Below are 15,787 nucleotides of genomic sequence, written 5' to 3'. Positions count from 1 at the left end.
CACAAGTAGAGACGGGAGAAGATCGTAAGATAGAGAGGAAAGAAGATTAGTGGGTGATAACACCCCCACTAATTGATAGTGGGGGGAAAATAAGCAAGAAAAGAGTAAGGAAAAGGTTCAAGAAATAAGAAAACATTTCCTCAAAAACGCTGATATCCTAATAGCCTATACAAATAACTTGTTCAATCTCACTCAAAATCAGCAAAACATAAGTTAAAACCAAGATGAAACACCAAGACACACCAACTCAAATACCTAAAATTAAATGTATTGATAATACCAAGTTTTGTTGAGGATCTGCAGAAATCATAGTTTAAATTGATAATGTCTCTTTAGAAATATGGGTGCCATGATCTACTAAGGTGATCTAAGCCCAAACCAGGACTCAGCAATTTCATATGTAAGAGAAATACACACGTATGTGCATCAAAAGATATGGACGAAATATTCTCAGCAGCATTGTTCAAAACAGCCAAACTCGGAAAAAATCCAGATGTCCATTAACATTAAAATGGTAAAGAAAATGATGATATTGTTACAATAGAATAGTATACAGTAATAGGTAAACATGAAAAGACGAGAGCGATCTGCAGTTAAACACGTAGCAGTAAGGAATTCTGCCAACACTTTGTTGAGTGAAAGAAGCCAGACACAAAACCATATAAAAGAAAATATTGTATATTTTTATATGAAAGAATTTTAAAAAGAGACCAAGCTAACCTATGATGTTATATATTAGGATAGGGATAACCTCTGAAGAGAAAAGAGAGGTTAATATTTGGAAGGGGTAATTAGCAGAATTTGAGGTTTGTTAATAGTCTATATTTCTTAATCTGGCTAGAGGTCACATGATATGCTTACTTTATCATCATTCATTGAGCTGCATTTTATGTTTCTGCACTTTTCTGTATGTGAGTATATTTCAGCAAAATATTATGTAAAGTAAAACAAACAAAAATGTATATACACCAGGGAGCAGATACATCTAAATACATAGACCTCCAAGGAGAAACCACCTGATACAGAATAGATTTAAAGGACAAGGAGATCAGGGAAGTTGAAGGATTTTCTTTAAAAAATGTTGAACATACTAGAAACACGTTTTTATAAAAATAAATAACCACACACACAGGCCCCCCCCCACCACACACATAAAATAGGTGAAAACCAGGTAGATTTTTTAAAATAAATGGCTGTATGTTTTAGATAAGACTATTTCTGGTTTTATAAAATGTAGACTTGAAGGACACATTTTATTGATATAATAAGGTAAGAACCGAAAGGGCTCCCAGGTAGTTCAAATTAAATATGAAGAAAGTAGAAGTCTAAAATGAAGATGAAGTTAAGGTACTGAATGGTTCAGTGTTAAAGAAAAAGACGGAGTTACACAAAATGAGAAGTCACACCATGTCTCCGAGGCATCTAACATAACTGGAGACGTGTTCTCAGTAGACAAAGTGGGGTGGGGACTGAAAATTTGGGGGGATATCTTTTTTTAAGATAATGACAGGGGTGAAAGGATTACAGGGAGAGTTGCTCAATGAAGCAAGTGTGTCCACGTGACAGTTCATGTTCTTTCTGTCCTACACTTTCCCCTCTCTGTGTGACAAAGGGGAAAACATGTTGAAAGATCAAGAGGTTTTGCACCTTGAAGACCTAAGAAATATGCTGTTTTTAGGATGTCTGCTTCCCCTGTCTGTGACCTTTTTTCCTCCTTGAATTCAATCTCATTCAATCACTGAACTAAGGCTTTTTTCTTTTCTTTCTTTTGCTTTAATCACAGCAAGGGGTTCTGACTTAATGTGTCACCACTTACTTGAGAGTTTGAATTTTTTAACATGACAGTAATTATGGCAGGCTTGGGAGTTATAAAAATAAATAAGTCATACTCCCTATCCTTGAAAAGCTCATGACCTACTGAGTTCGGAGAACCAAGAGATGATTTTAAACTGTCTAAACTAAGAAAGCATGATGTACTAAGGAATAGATTCTAAGACCAGAAAAAGAGAGATTTCTGAGCAGGAGATTTCTAAGCTCAAATAACAACACATTCTCTGCCAAAGTACAATTTCATGCCTGGGAGAAACCATTACGTGAAATTTAGGGAGCCTTGGATACTGTCTGCAAACCTTGGGAGGAGCTCACAGACAAGGACAATTATGGAGAAATAGTTCAGGGAGCGGTGGGTTATTTAGCTTGATGAAAGGGATATTTAAAGTGGTTCTTGCTTCCTGGTCTGCTTTGGTATCTTTCATGGGAGCATCATTTGCAAAATTTCTCCCCCTGCGTTCTTTCCTTTCTTGGCAGTTGGTTCAGAAAACTGTGCTTGTAGTTACCTCCCACTTGGTAAGAGGCCTCAGTTTACAAACAGACTTCTCATCCAGGCATGTATACCTGTCTCTGCCATGAAGAGCCGCCCTCGAAGCTCACTTATACCTGAGCCCAGTTCTCCAGGGCGCTACACTCAGGCCTGGTGGTAGTGGCACTGATTGATTTTGTCCAAATTCTCTTCCCTGTGGGTCTCTAAGAGGTGGCCTGCAGCCACTTCAGACAAGTGGCCAAGAGTTCTCTGCTTCCGGAAAGCACGAACGACTAAGTACAATGAACTTTAAAACTTCTTCAGGTAGGCCTGAATTGACTGAAAATTAAATGTGCTCATATATTCCAAAGAAAGCAGCTTCTCTCTTGGTAAAGGAGGCTAATGGGACTCAAAGTGATAGAAATGAGGTGAAATATACAGAGGCATTTCTACCAATGGCAAAATGCTAACTTTAGTCAAAAAATTAGACAAGTATGTGCCTTTGGTAATTAACTGGCATTGAATTAAATGCAACAAACACTTATTCCCTTTCTATATTGGTTTAATTAAATGCAAGTCAAGGTTAATCTGTGCCCCCAAAATCCTCACTTATAGCCATAGCAAAGGCAAATATTACTTAAGAGAAACACTTACCTTTGATGGATAGCACATCATTCTGCTATCCTAAAATATCACATGCTAATGAAACTTTTCCCTATTTTACATTAGTGATATATTCAGATAGCATTGAAAAATCACATGCATACTGCTTAATTTACAGTAGCTTTTCCCCCCTAAACTCAACTTTACAGAAGACAGAAAGATTAGCTAAATATATAAAATAAATTAAAATTATGTATTAAATACATAAATTAAAGACATGAGAATGTATCTACAAATATTGCCTTTTGTTAATGCTATGGAATAGAAAGTTTCAAATCAGAGTATCATGACTAAATCCTATGTACAATGCCATTCAGGTAAACTCCAATATTTGAATAAAGGAGAAACAAAACGTATCTTACCTAATTAATACCTGGTTTATCGTTAGAATCCCTAGCTACCATGACTGTTAACGTGAAGCAAATACCAACTTTCTCCTGGTTTTGCAGCCGGCAGTTGGCTTTGTGTTATTACTGAAGAAACAAAAGAAAGTCTGATAGTCTCTTAAATCAGAATTTAAAATTGAGAACATTTAACAGAAATGGAAAAACCATAGCTTTCTAAATTTTGCCTTTTGACCCCTGTGTGAGCTACCAAGACTTCAATTACCTCGCTTTCTTCCCAGCACATTCAACAGCCAAGTGTACATTTCTACCATGTATCTGAAATCCTTGCTTTGCTGCCTTTCAAAGAATGAGTTATAATAGTAAAATGATACCAAAGGGTTACAATATATAAATCCATTCCCTTATTGTTATCTTACTGGCAGAAATCCTATCTATGAATGTTTAACAATGACAGGATATCTCACCCCTAGAGAATCCAATAATGTTCCAGAAGACTTCTAGAAAGATGGTGAGAAAGTATTACAGAAAAATTGAAAGGTCCATTGTTAAGACAATTGAGAATTATTCTCAAGGAAAGGAACAAAACTATTAATAAAAGAAGCAAAAAGAGAAATTTATTACAAAGGAAAATCACACGGTCAAAGCTTATTTTAAAAATAAGAGATTTTCTCCCAATCTCTAGTCAATCAATAACCTAAAAGAAAAATTTACAAATTGGCATGATATTCATGAGAATAACAGCAGTTTACAGAAACATAAAACTTTTGAACTGGAGTTCAAATATGACTTGAGTATACTTAACCCAACAACCCGCTGCTACAGCAAGAATCCTTTATACAGACATCAAAGTGGCGATATCTATCCTCTACCTATCACCACATTTTTGGGGAGTGGAGTCAGTTCCTCCCAAGAAGCAGATACCATGTTAAACAAGTCTCACTGTTACAGAGATCTTAGCAGTGCATTAAATGTTACATTAAGAGAATTTTTTCCAACCAGCCTTCCCTTTGCCCTAAAAAGTTCAAGTTCTCTTTAAAATGAATTATGATTTACTGTGCAATATATTCTCCGGAATTCTGTAATTTCCCAGTTTAAGACAAACCATCAGCTAAAAGCTTACTTATCAGTCAGTTATTTGTAACTGGGGATTTTGCCATAAAACAATGAAATGTACTATGGCCACGTGCTCACTTTACTACATAAAGAAATGCACACCTACATACACACATACATGCATATATACATTAATGAATCAATAAATAAAACAATGCCCTGAGTTTCATTCTGTAGAAACTAAACACTTACGTATTCATCCACCAAATATTTTCATGTTTTATAATGCAAGGCACAATGACAGAAGACAGTATCAACACAATTTATAACTTTCATATGTGGAAGAAAACGCATGTGAAAATTCATTATAGGTATTCCGTATTATATATGTGTCATTATATCATATGTATTATGTCAGATTGGAAAAGTGTACTCAACAATTAAATTCTAGATGCTAAAATAATCTACAGGAAAGTGACTGGAATCAAAATTAAATAAGGTGAAAGATTGGAAATTGCATCTTAAGATACAGGAGCAGTTGTACCAGGCAACTCCCAGAAGCAGTCACATTTTTATCTATGTGAAGGGCACCCCTGGCAATTGCACAGTCAGTGTACCTCTGGTGTGGTCGTGGACAGTGGCCCCGAGACGTATACTAAAAGATCACTACGAGAAGTGAGAATATCTAAGGATCGCCTCCACCTGAGGAAGCAGCGTAGGCTTTGGAAACAGACAGTTAGAACAGTTAGGATCTTGGCTACAGTGCTTACTGACTATGAAACCAAACTAATGTTTGTTTGTTTAAGGTAAGTACACGATACAACATCCCTAGAAGAGCGGGATGAATTACTCATCTGCACGGTCTTAGTCCTCCTCTAGTGCTGGTGGATGTTGGAGGAGGTCATGGAGAGGATGTGACCATCGAGAGGCCCACTAGCTGGACCTGGACAATCTGAGGTGCCTCACCTTCTGCCCTGTCTTTGGAGTGGACATCCTGCCGAATGGTCCCCCACTAGGAGCCATTTCCAAGGTCACATCCTTGAGAGAGCAGTGTGTCCTTGAGACCATGTGGGTGGTAGACATGACTGAAACCAGTTAAGACCTCTGCAGGTGTAAACATTTCATATTCTGGTGGGTGAGTGCAGAGATCTCCTTGTCTTGGGGCCCCTCGTATGTAAGTTCCCTTGCTTATTAAACCTGTCACCTACCTATCTAGAGTGGTCTGCCTCCTTCTTGGATTTCTCCTCGCCCTCTGGGTACGGGGCCAGTTTGCAAACCAACAGTGGATGAGGAAGGTAGATGTCAGCTCTGAGAAGCAGACGGCTGGACATGCACATTCACAGCAGAAGGGCACCATCAGTAAGTGGACAACTTCCCACACTGTTGGTGGGAATTAAAGTTGGTGCAGCCACTATGGAAAACAGTACGGAGGTTCCTCAGAAAACTGAAAATAGAATTACCATATGATCCAGCAATCCCACTCCTGGGCACATATCCAGACAAAATTATAATTCAGAAAGATACATTCACCCCTATGTTCATAGCAGCACTATTCACGATAGCCAAGACATGGAAACAACCTAAATGTCTATCGACAGATGAATGGATAAAGAGGATGTGGTACATACATACAATGGAATATTACTCAGCCATAAAAAAGAATGAAATAATTCCACCTGCAGCAACATGGATGGAACTAGAGATTGTCATATTGAGTGAAGTAAGTCAGAAAGAGAAAGACAAATGCCATATGGTATCACTTACACGTGGAATATAAAATATGACACAAGTGAACCTGTCTACCTACCTATGAAACAGAAACAGACTCACAGACATAGAGAACAGACTTGTGGTTGCCAAGGGGGAGGGAGTTGGGGGAGAGATGGAGTGGGAGGCTGGGATTAGCAGATATAAGGCATTATATATGGAATAGATAAAAAAAAAACAAGGTCCTACTGTAGAGCACAGAGAACTATATTCAATATCCTGTGATAAACCATAATAGGAAAGAATATGAAAATGCATATATATGTATAGCTGAATCACTTTGCTGTACAGAAGGAATTAACAACATTGTAAATTAACTATACTTCAATTTAAAAAAAGAAGTGGGGGACTGACTATGCTGGGCGAGTAGGTGAATGTGTACGTCTAAACGACGAATGAGGTCGTGCTGGAAATTCCCTCAGCAGGGATCTTCCATGCTGACATGCAGTTCTATAAATACACAGTTTTCTCATTATCTTTTCTGTATAGTTTACAGAGGTATTAATATAATTCTAATAAGTAAATATTTTAGTTTACAAAACTGATTTCTCATCTTTATAGAAATAAAACACAAAATTCTGAATTTGAGGAAAACAATAAAAAGTTATGTATTGGGTAATTGTATAAAATTAACTATGCACATTCTAAGTAGAGTTGCTTAAGCCAACCTACAGGAGCCGAAGGTGGTGTTCATTTTGACCCTGTAATACTTCAAAAAAGGAATCCACTGGCTATCAGAATTTTAGATGTTTTATTTTCATTAATATTCAATATCAAGGACTCACAAGATTTCCGTTATCTGTTTCTCTGCTCTCTAAACCTCTTCATAAATTATCTTTAAAATATTTTCCAAATCAGTTAAGTGTATGAATGCAATTCTTCTTTTTTTATGGATTAAGTAAAAAAAAAAAAGTGTCATTTGTTAATTCAAGTCAGTGCATCTGAACTTAACCTAGTAAATTTGGATTGTTTTACGGATTATTTTATGAAGGGTAGGCTTGTAATTAGTAACAGCTAGGAATCTCCATTTTGTAATTTGGGGAGGATAGGCTATCAAATTAATCACATTTGGACCAATCTCAAGTTTTTAAAAGAGGAGAGATTTGTGTAGACCTTTTAGGCAACATTTTGAAAATACTAAATAAAAAGTTACAGATATTTTAGCTAACCTTGTTCTAAAGGCAAAATATGAATTCTCTTTCCTCCCAACCCCAAGTTAAATAGGCCATTCACCTCTTTACATCCTACAGAGATTCCTCACTCTCTGAACTCTTCTAAACATTCATTTTCTCACCTCTGTACATCTTTAGATGCACACTCACTGTTCCAAGGGAAGCTCTAACTAGATCACCCGTCATCTGCAGGGAGCTGGGATTTCAGACGAGCCCTGGAAAATCATGTCGCCATTAGGCTATAAGCAAATTTGAAAAGGGAAAGTAGAGCGTACATACTACACCTGGCGAGTCTCTAATTACAATGGTCTATATTCATACACATTTGTCATTTTAATTAATTACTCAGGGCTCAATTCAATCCCTTTGCGGCATTCTAAAATTCCTATTGATTTAAAATGGTACGATTGTTGCCATGGAGTAACAGACTTTTTGGAATCAGTGCTTTTTATACAATCAAGAACTATTCTAAATAGTCTGTCCTCTATGTGAAGTTCAGGTTCCTGCCACTTACCATCATTTTGCCTTTCTTTTTCCTACGACTATGATACAAAGAATCTCTTTTGGGCGTTTTAGAAGGTCACTTAAGAAACTGTCTTCAGTCTTAACAAGTCCCATGTTTAACATCATTATAAATATTCATACAGGTTTATATTTTATGTTGTTAATAGTTACTTTAAATAAATATTAAAGGCTTATTTGGTAGGTAACATGTTTGCCTGTGAACAAATTCATTCATAGGAATCAAGATTAATGTTCAAATGCAACACAAACATTCTTAATTATTTATATAATACCTTTCATTCTTGAACTTTTCAATTCTGTTATAAGTACATTCTTGGTTTTTAATGTATTCAGTAACTTTAGAGATTTAACCGGTGTCACAAAAAAAGTCATTCACAACCACACGACAGAATTCCTTAGGTTTTGAGTAATATAAAATTCAGGAGGAAACACATTCTTTAATGTTCCAAATTAACTAAATCAGAATCTACACTAAAATCCAATTAATTTAAATTGGTTATGTGTGTGTTTCCTTCATGAATTACTTACCAATATTAGCTAGTTAACTAAAGCATGTATACTGCCATGGGTGACTTCTAATAACTGCGTTTATTGTTTACTTAGACTAAGGCACTTGTTCTAAGTGCTGTATGTGGACAAAGAGACTTAATCACAGCACACTTGTCGCTTACACTCTATTTCCACCTCCATTTTATAGAAGAGAAAACTGAAGCACAGAGGGGCTATGGAATTCCCCAAGTTGACATGGTAGGTGACACATCAGATTTGACCTCAGATTCTGTACATTCAGAGCCTGCACTCCTAGCCATTATACTCCACCGCAACATGTTTTTGTTTATTTTCACTATATTATAAAATGTTAGATGGTTGAGACCTAGTCGTAGCCATCTTGTTTCTCTCCCACAAGGTCATTAAAGAATAAGTACTGAGTATTTTTCATTGACACAACACATTTTATTAAAAGCCAACACAATTTGTGACCAACTCAACATAGGGACTGGGTCTCTTACTAAGCGCGAGATTTAGTTTGTTGGACAGCTTTATAGAGGAATAAGTTACATTCAATAATTGTCATTTGTTTTAAATGAACAATTTGATGAGTTTTAGGGGATTGTTTATATTCATGTCATAATGACCACAATCAAAATACAATATTTTAGCAATGTCTCAAAAAGTTCCCTCAAGCTCCTTTACAGTCAGTCCTCTTTCCCTGAAGCCTATGTATGGTGACCTGCCTTCAGTCAGTATTATTTGCTTTTACTAAAATATCATATAAATAAAATCCTGCAGTATGTATTCTTTTGTATTTGAACTCTTTCACTTAGCATAACGTTTTGCAGTTGATCTAGATTGTTATATGTGTCAAATGTTTTCTCCTTTTCTCTGCTGCTTACATTCCACAACACAGACGTATCAAAATTTGGCTAGAATCAGTCGATGAAAACTTAGATTATTGGGATTATTTCTAATCTGGTGCTATTTTCAGCAAAGCTACTACCAACATTTGTATACAGGTCACTGTGTGGATATATATTTCATTGCACTTGGGCAAATTTCTAGAAGTGGGTCATGTGTAGTTTTAGATTCAACTACCTCTAAAGCTAATTTGTTTTCCAAAATAACTGCAATTTTATATCCCCACCACCAAAACATGGAGAGTTCCAGTCACTCCACATCCTACCACTGGGGTGTTAATTTGAATTTCTCTGATGACTAGTGATTTTGATTATCTTTTATATGCTTACAGACCATTCATATATCTTCTTTTGTAAAGTAATTATTAAAAATGTTTACCCATTTTACTGTTGACTTGAAAATGTCTTCTAGATATTTAAAATACAAATCCTTTAAAGGTTTACGGAATTCAGGGCAGTCGGGGCAGTCATCTCTTTGATAAGTTATTTTTTGCAGGAAAGATACTAATTATGAATTTGATTCCTTTCACTGAGAAAGCTTATTTATGTTAACTGTTTTTTTCCTGGGTAGTTTATAGAAATTTGGGCCCATTAAGGATAATGTTGAACTTAGAATTACATTGCTCAGATGTATTTTCCTCAGGACCTACAGTAACGTTATTCTTTATTTTCCTCAGGATTGTTATTACTTTATTTTCCTCAGGATCTACAGTAACGTTCCTTCTTTCATTACTGATTTTGTGCATCTGTGTATTCTCTCCTTGTTTTTAATCAGTTTCAGTAGGGTTTTATCAATTTTAATGACCTTTTCAAAGACTCAGCTTTTGAATTCATTGATTTTTCTCTTTTGTCTAATTTTTCTATTTCACTGATTTCTGCTGTTATCTATGCCATTTCTCCTTCTCCTTACTTTATGGATAATTAGCTTTGCTTTTTCTGTGTTTATTAAGAAGACACAGATCGGGCTTCCCTGGTGGCACAGTGGTTGAGAGTCCACCTGCTGATGCAGGGGACACGGGTCCATGTCCCGGTCCGGGAAGATCCCACATGCCGCGGAGCGGCTGGGCCCGTGAGCCATGGCCGCTGAGCCTGCGCGTCTGGAGCCTGTGCTCCGCAACGGGAGGGGCCACAACAGTGAGAGGCCCACGTACCACAAAAAAAAGACACAGATCATTGAATTATGATCTTTCACCTTTCCTAATATAATCACTTAAAGTCATAAATTACCTTTAAGAACTCTGTTAGCTGCACCCAAATCTTTTGATAAGTTGTATTTACATTTCCATTTAGTTCAAAATATGTTCTCGTTTGCTGTGCTTTCTTTCTAGACCTATGGATTATTTGGAAATTTCTGTTTAATTTCAAAGTACTTGGAAATTTTTTAAATGCTTGTTTTATTGTTTTTTGATGTACTTATGTTGCAGGAATTTCAACATATGTTAATTTATTGATACTTAATTTATGTCCCGGCATGTGATCTGTCCTGGTGAATATATCATGCGCACTTGAAAAGAATGTGTTCCTACTGAGTAGTGTCTGTAAATATCAAGTAGGACAAAGTGATTGATAGTGTTGTTTGCCTTTCTATATTTTTACTGATTTTTTAATCTAGTTATTATATTAGTTGCTGAAATAGCAATGTTAAACTGCTCTAGATATCATTGTGGGCTCACGCAATCTGTCCTTTAATTATGTCAATGTTCCTATATGTATTTTGAAGCTCTACTATTTGTCACATACATATTTACAGTTGTTATGATTTCAAGGTGAGTGGCCAATTTTATCATTAGGCAATGTCCCACTCTCCCTACGGTAATACTTTTTAAAATTTAAATCTATTTTATCCAGTACTAATAGATTAATAAAAGGCCTGCTACCCTGCTGTTCGCATAGTATATATTTTCCAGCCATTTGTTTTCAAACTATAGCTGTCATTGTACTTAAGACATGTCTTATTTTTCATGAAAATTAATGCCTTTTAATTGGAGAGAGCCTATTACAGTTTAATGTAATTATTAATATTGTAGCATGTTAATGTAATGCATTATTTGTTTCTCTTTGGCAACTCTGTTTATTATGACTGACATTTCCTGACTTTTTTATTGAAATATTTTCATATATACTCATTTTCATTTTGTTTTTAGTAATTTTTCAAGGGATTCCATCATCTATTTCAAGTTTATATTATGCCACTTTACATAAAATGTAGAAAACGTTAGATCATAAAGGTTAACTTACCCTCATCTTTTACACCACAGTAGAAATCTATAACTTTATATCTCTCTTATTCAAAAAAATAAGCCATTATTTTTTCAAGTATTCTGTCTGCTTTCTTTCTGTATTAGTTTGCTGGACTGCCATAGCAAGGGACCACTAACGAGGGGACATAAATAACAGAAATTTAGAGTCTCCTAGTTTTGGAAGCAAGGAATTTAAGATCATGGTATTAGCAGTGTTGGTTTATTCTGAGGGCTGTGAGAGTATGTTCCATGTTTCTCCCCTAGTTTTTGGTGGTTTGCTGGTCATCTGTGATGTTCCTTAATGGGTAGAAACATCACCTTGAACTTAGCCTTTATCGTTACATGTGTTCTCCCTGTATGCAGCTCAGTGACCAAATTTCTCCTTTGGATAAAGAAACCAGTCATACGGGGAAGGAGTTCACCTTACTCTAGTATGACCTCATTTTAACTTATTACATACAATGACTCTATTTCCAAAGAAGAGTCATATTCTGAGGTACTTGGAGTTAGGACGTCAACGTATACATTTTGGGGAGACAATTCAACCCATAACACTTTCTCTCTGGGAATCAAATTATGTCTATGTTAAACTATTTGGTATGATCTAACAGCTACCTGAGACTCTGCTTTTTTTTAAATTAATTTTTATTGGAGTATAGTTGCTTTACAATGTTGTTAGTTTCTACAGTACAGCAGAGTGAATCAGCTATATATATGCATATATCTGCTCTTTTTGGATTTCCTTCCCATTTAGGTCACCACAGAGCATTGAGTAGAGTTCCCTGTGCTATACAGTAGGTTCTCATTAGTTATCTATTTTCTACATAGTATCAATAGTGTATATATGTCAATCCCAATCTCCCAATTCATCCCACCCACAGTTTCCCCCTTAGTATCCATACATTTGATCTCTACGTCTGTGTCTCTATTTTTCCAATTTTTTTCTAAGACTTAACTTTAATTGCTGCATCTCCAAGATCACTGTCTTATTTCTCATGACGCTTCCCCTGGATACAAGCTATTTTGTCAAATTTCAGATATTGGATGTTTTCATAGCTTTGATTTCCATGTGTTACTTTTATTGTTTTTATCCTCTCTAGTGATGTTTCCTATATTTTCAATCTTTGAAAGTATATATACTTACATATTTTATAAGTATATTTTATAAGCATATATATATATATTAGCAGTTTTAAAATCATTGTCTGTGAATATCATTTGGTTTATCGTAGGTTTGTTCTCAATTGATTGTTTTTAAAAATGGGTACCTAATTATAGATTCTTTCCACCAGGTATTTTGGAATGTGTCCCAGACAAAATTCATGTTAAGCTCTGGGGACTCTGGATTTATTTGTTGTTCCTGAAAGTGTTTTGTTTTAGCAAACATTTGTTTTGTTTTAGAAAATATTAGTTTTAACAAAATATAATTTGTTTAGATGCAAACTGTGCACTCTGTTTTCTGGGGTAGCCACTCATGACCTTCATTTTGATCCTTTCTCTTTAGCTGAATGCTTCGAGTCTGGTCTATATACGCATGGTTCAGGGGTCAGTCAGATAAACAGAAAAACATGATTTGAGTACCCTCTTTCTGGCTCTTTCCTTTCCTAGATTTAGCCTTCTCTCTCTAGTGGTCACGGTTGCCTTCACTCAATTTCCTGGATTCTCAAGCCATAAAGTTTGAGTTTTCTACTGACAGCCTCACTGCTCTATGCTAACTGTGCCTGCCTCCAGTCTAAACTTAGCAAAAATGGGGAAACTACTCTGTTACTCCCTCCTCTGAGTATGATTATCCAACCAGAATCTGCTCCTTCTTTTCACTCTCCAATGCCTTCAAGTATCAGCTTTATGTATTATTTGCAGAGTTTATTACATGAGCTGTACAAGGGTCGGGCAGGTAGACCCTTACTCTCCCATGACCCAAAGGGAAAGTCCTGTCTGATGGTTCTCACTGCACTGTACAACCGTTTCTTTAAAACTAGTGACCTTCTGGCATGGGAAGCTCCCTAAAAGCTTACCATGTGGATTGTCCTATAGTAATAATTAGAGGAGGGAGTGAGAGATTTAATTGTAATGATAGTAGTGACAGCAGTAGTATCAGTATTAATAAAATAGAAATCAGTAAATACTTTGGAAGAGGCCCTGTGCTATGTGTTTTTCATACATTCTTTCATTTAATCCTCACGTAGTGTTGTAAGTTAAATAATAACAATATTATAATTTATCCAAAGTCACATGGCTTCTAAGACACAGATTTTGAAACCACATCAGTCCGACTTGAAAGCCTGTGCTCTCAACCTATACATTCTGTAGTTGTTTTTCACGTCTGTTTTATCAAGGCTAATTATATACATGTATAGTTACTATATAAAAAATATTATTGCAACAACTTTAAAATGTTTAGGAAAGCAAGTGCTCACATCATATGTGTCTCATTTATAGTACAAAACCCCCACAGAATTTAAGATGTACGAGAGAACTCTCAAGTGTTGACTCAAAGGAAAAAAAAAACCCACCAAGAATATTACTCTAGGCAAGGAACACACAGTTTTAAAATAGTTAACTAGAATATCCCTAAAGTGCCTAGATATTGGACCACACACCTGATACATGCCATACTTCAAACGCAAAATCCAATGAAAAGTTGAACATATATACCTGAATAATATATGAATTTTTGCAGGACATAATTAAAACAGGGGTTAGTGAAATGCCTTAAAAAAATATATAAGAAGAAAATAAAGGTATTGACTACTTGAAATTTCTTCCAATTGAACTATGAAAAGAACAGTAAATCAAACTTAAAATGTAGAAAGATGGAATAAAGAGTAGAAACCTAAAAAAAAAAACCTAGAGAATTTAGACAAAGCGAAGAGTTGATTCTTTGAAAAAATTATTTGATAAATGCCTAGTGTGACTATTTAAACTAGAGAAAGCATGTTATTAGGTGCCAGAATTTAACATTGCAACATACACCACAGACAGTATAACAAAAATAAAAGTATATTGTAAAAATATGTTGATAAATATGACAAGGGGGTAAAAATACTAACTCTAATAGAGTCCTAAATAGAAAATGTTCATATTTTGTTATTTGTTAAAGAAATTTAGTCCATTACTAAACACCTTCATAGAAAGAAAAACTAGCTCATATGGCTTCATCTAGAAAATTTTCTAGACATCCAAGGCAGAAGTATCAATTGTGTATAAATTCTCAGAGAAAGGCAAAAAAAAAAAAAGAAAATAGAAGATTAGATCAAATACATGGCCCTCACAACTATAATAACAAAAGCCATACACATCATTTCATTAGCAGTATCAAATATACGACCTATGAATAATACAATCTGTATCCTAACGTTTCCAAAAATGTACTCTAGAGATTCTTATTCCCCAACCTACAGTTCAGTTCAGGACCATGAAACTATATTAGATTGTCTTCTGAATCTCTTTTAATTTCAAACCGTCTTCCAGGCTCTTAAAAAAATTTATGACATTGCACTGTTATTATTATTTGGAAAATTCAAGTAGTTGAAAAATGCACAGTTATACTGCAGTTTACCACAAAATCTGGATGTTTCTGAATATTTTCTTTCTTATAGTTAGATTCAGGTTAAACATTCTGGGCAAGAATGTTAGATAGTTGGGTGGTGGTGTACTTCATATAACATCAAATTACTAATATATTTATTAATTTGTTTTATCTTACAATTGACACAAAATAGTTCCAAAATTACTATATGAATAACTCTAATCAAAAGGAAACACTGAATAAATCTAACATATACTATAGTTTTTTGCCTAAATAGTATATTCCAGGAAAGGTCTTTATTAACAGTACTGAGCACAAGAGTTTTATGAATTGATAATTTTTGTATAATAATGTTAAAAATTAACATACAACTGAATTAACTTGTTTCTCATGTGTTCAGTTTTAAGTTGTTTATTATCATTGCTGGAACACTCATTTTTTTCTCTTGAGAACAAATATTTTCATGGTTTGAATGTTATCTCTACCTCTGATAGTATTCCTTTTTCTATAGTTGGCTTTGCCAGATGGTGATATACATGTCAACTTTGATATGATTAGCATTTCCATGGTAAATATTTTTTAATGATTTCCTTTTGATCTGTGTCTTTATTCTTTAACTGCTATGAGCTATGTTGAATACATGACAGCAAAATACAGAAAACATGATTTCTCTGTAACCTTCTGTCAATCCAATAATTTATAAATATTTACATTTGGTATGTGGATGCAAAAACTGCATTCATGAGAAAGGAACCCTTGTACACTGTCGGTGGGAAT

This window comes from Delphinus delphis, chromosome 21 (assembly GCF_949987515.2).
Source record: "Delphinus delphis chromosome 21, mDelDel1.2, whole genome shotgun sequence".
Taxonomy (NCBI): Eukaryota; Metazoa; Chordata; class Mammalia; order Artiodactyla; family Delphinidae; genus Delphinus; species Delphinus delphis.
Note: the sequence above shows the minus strand (reverse complement) of the source record.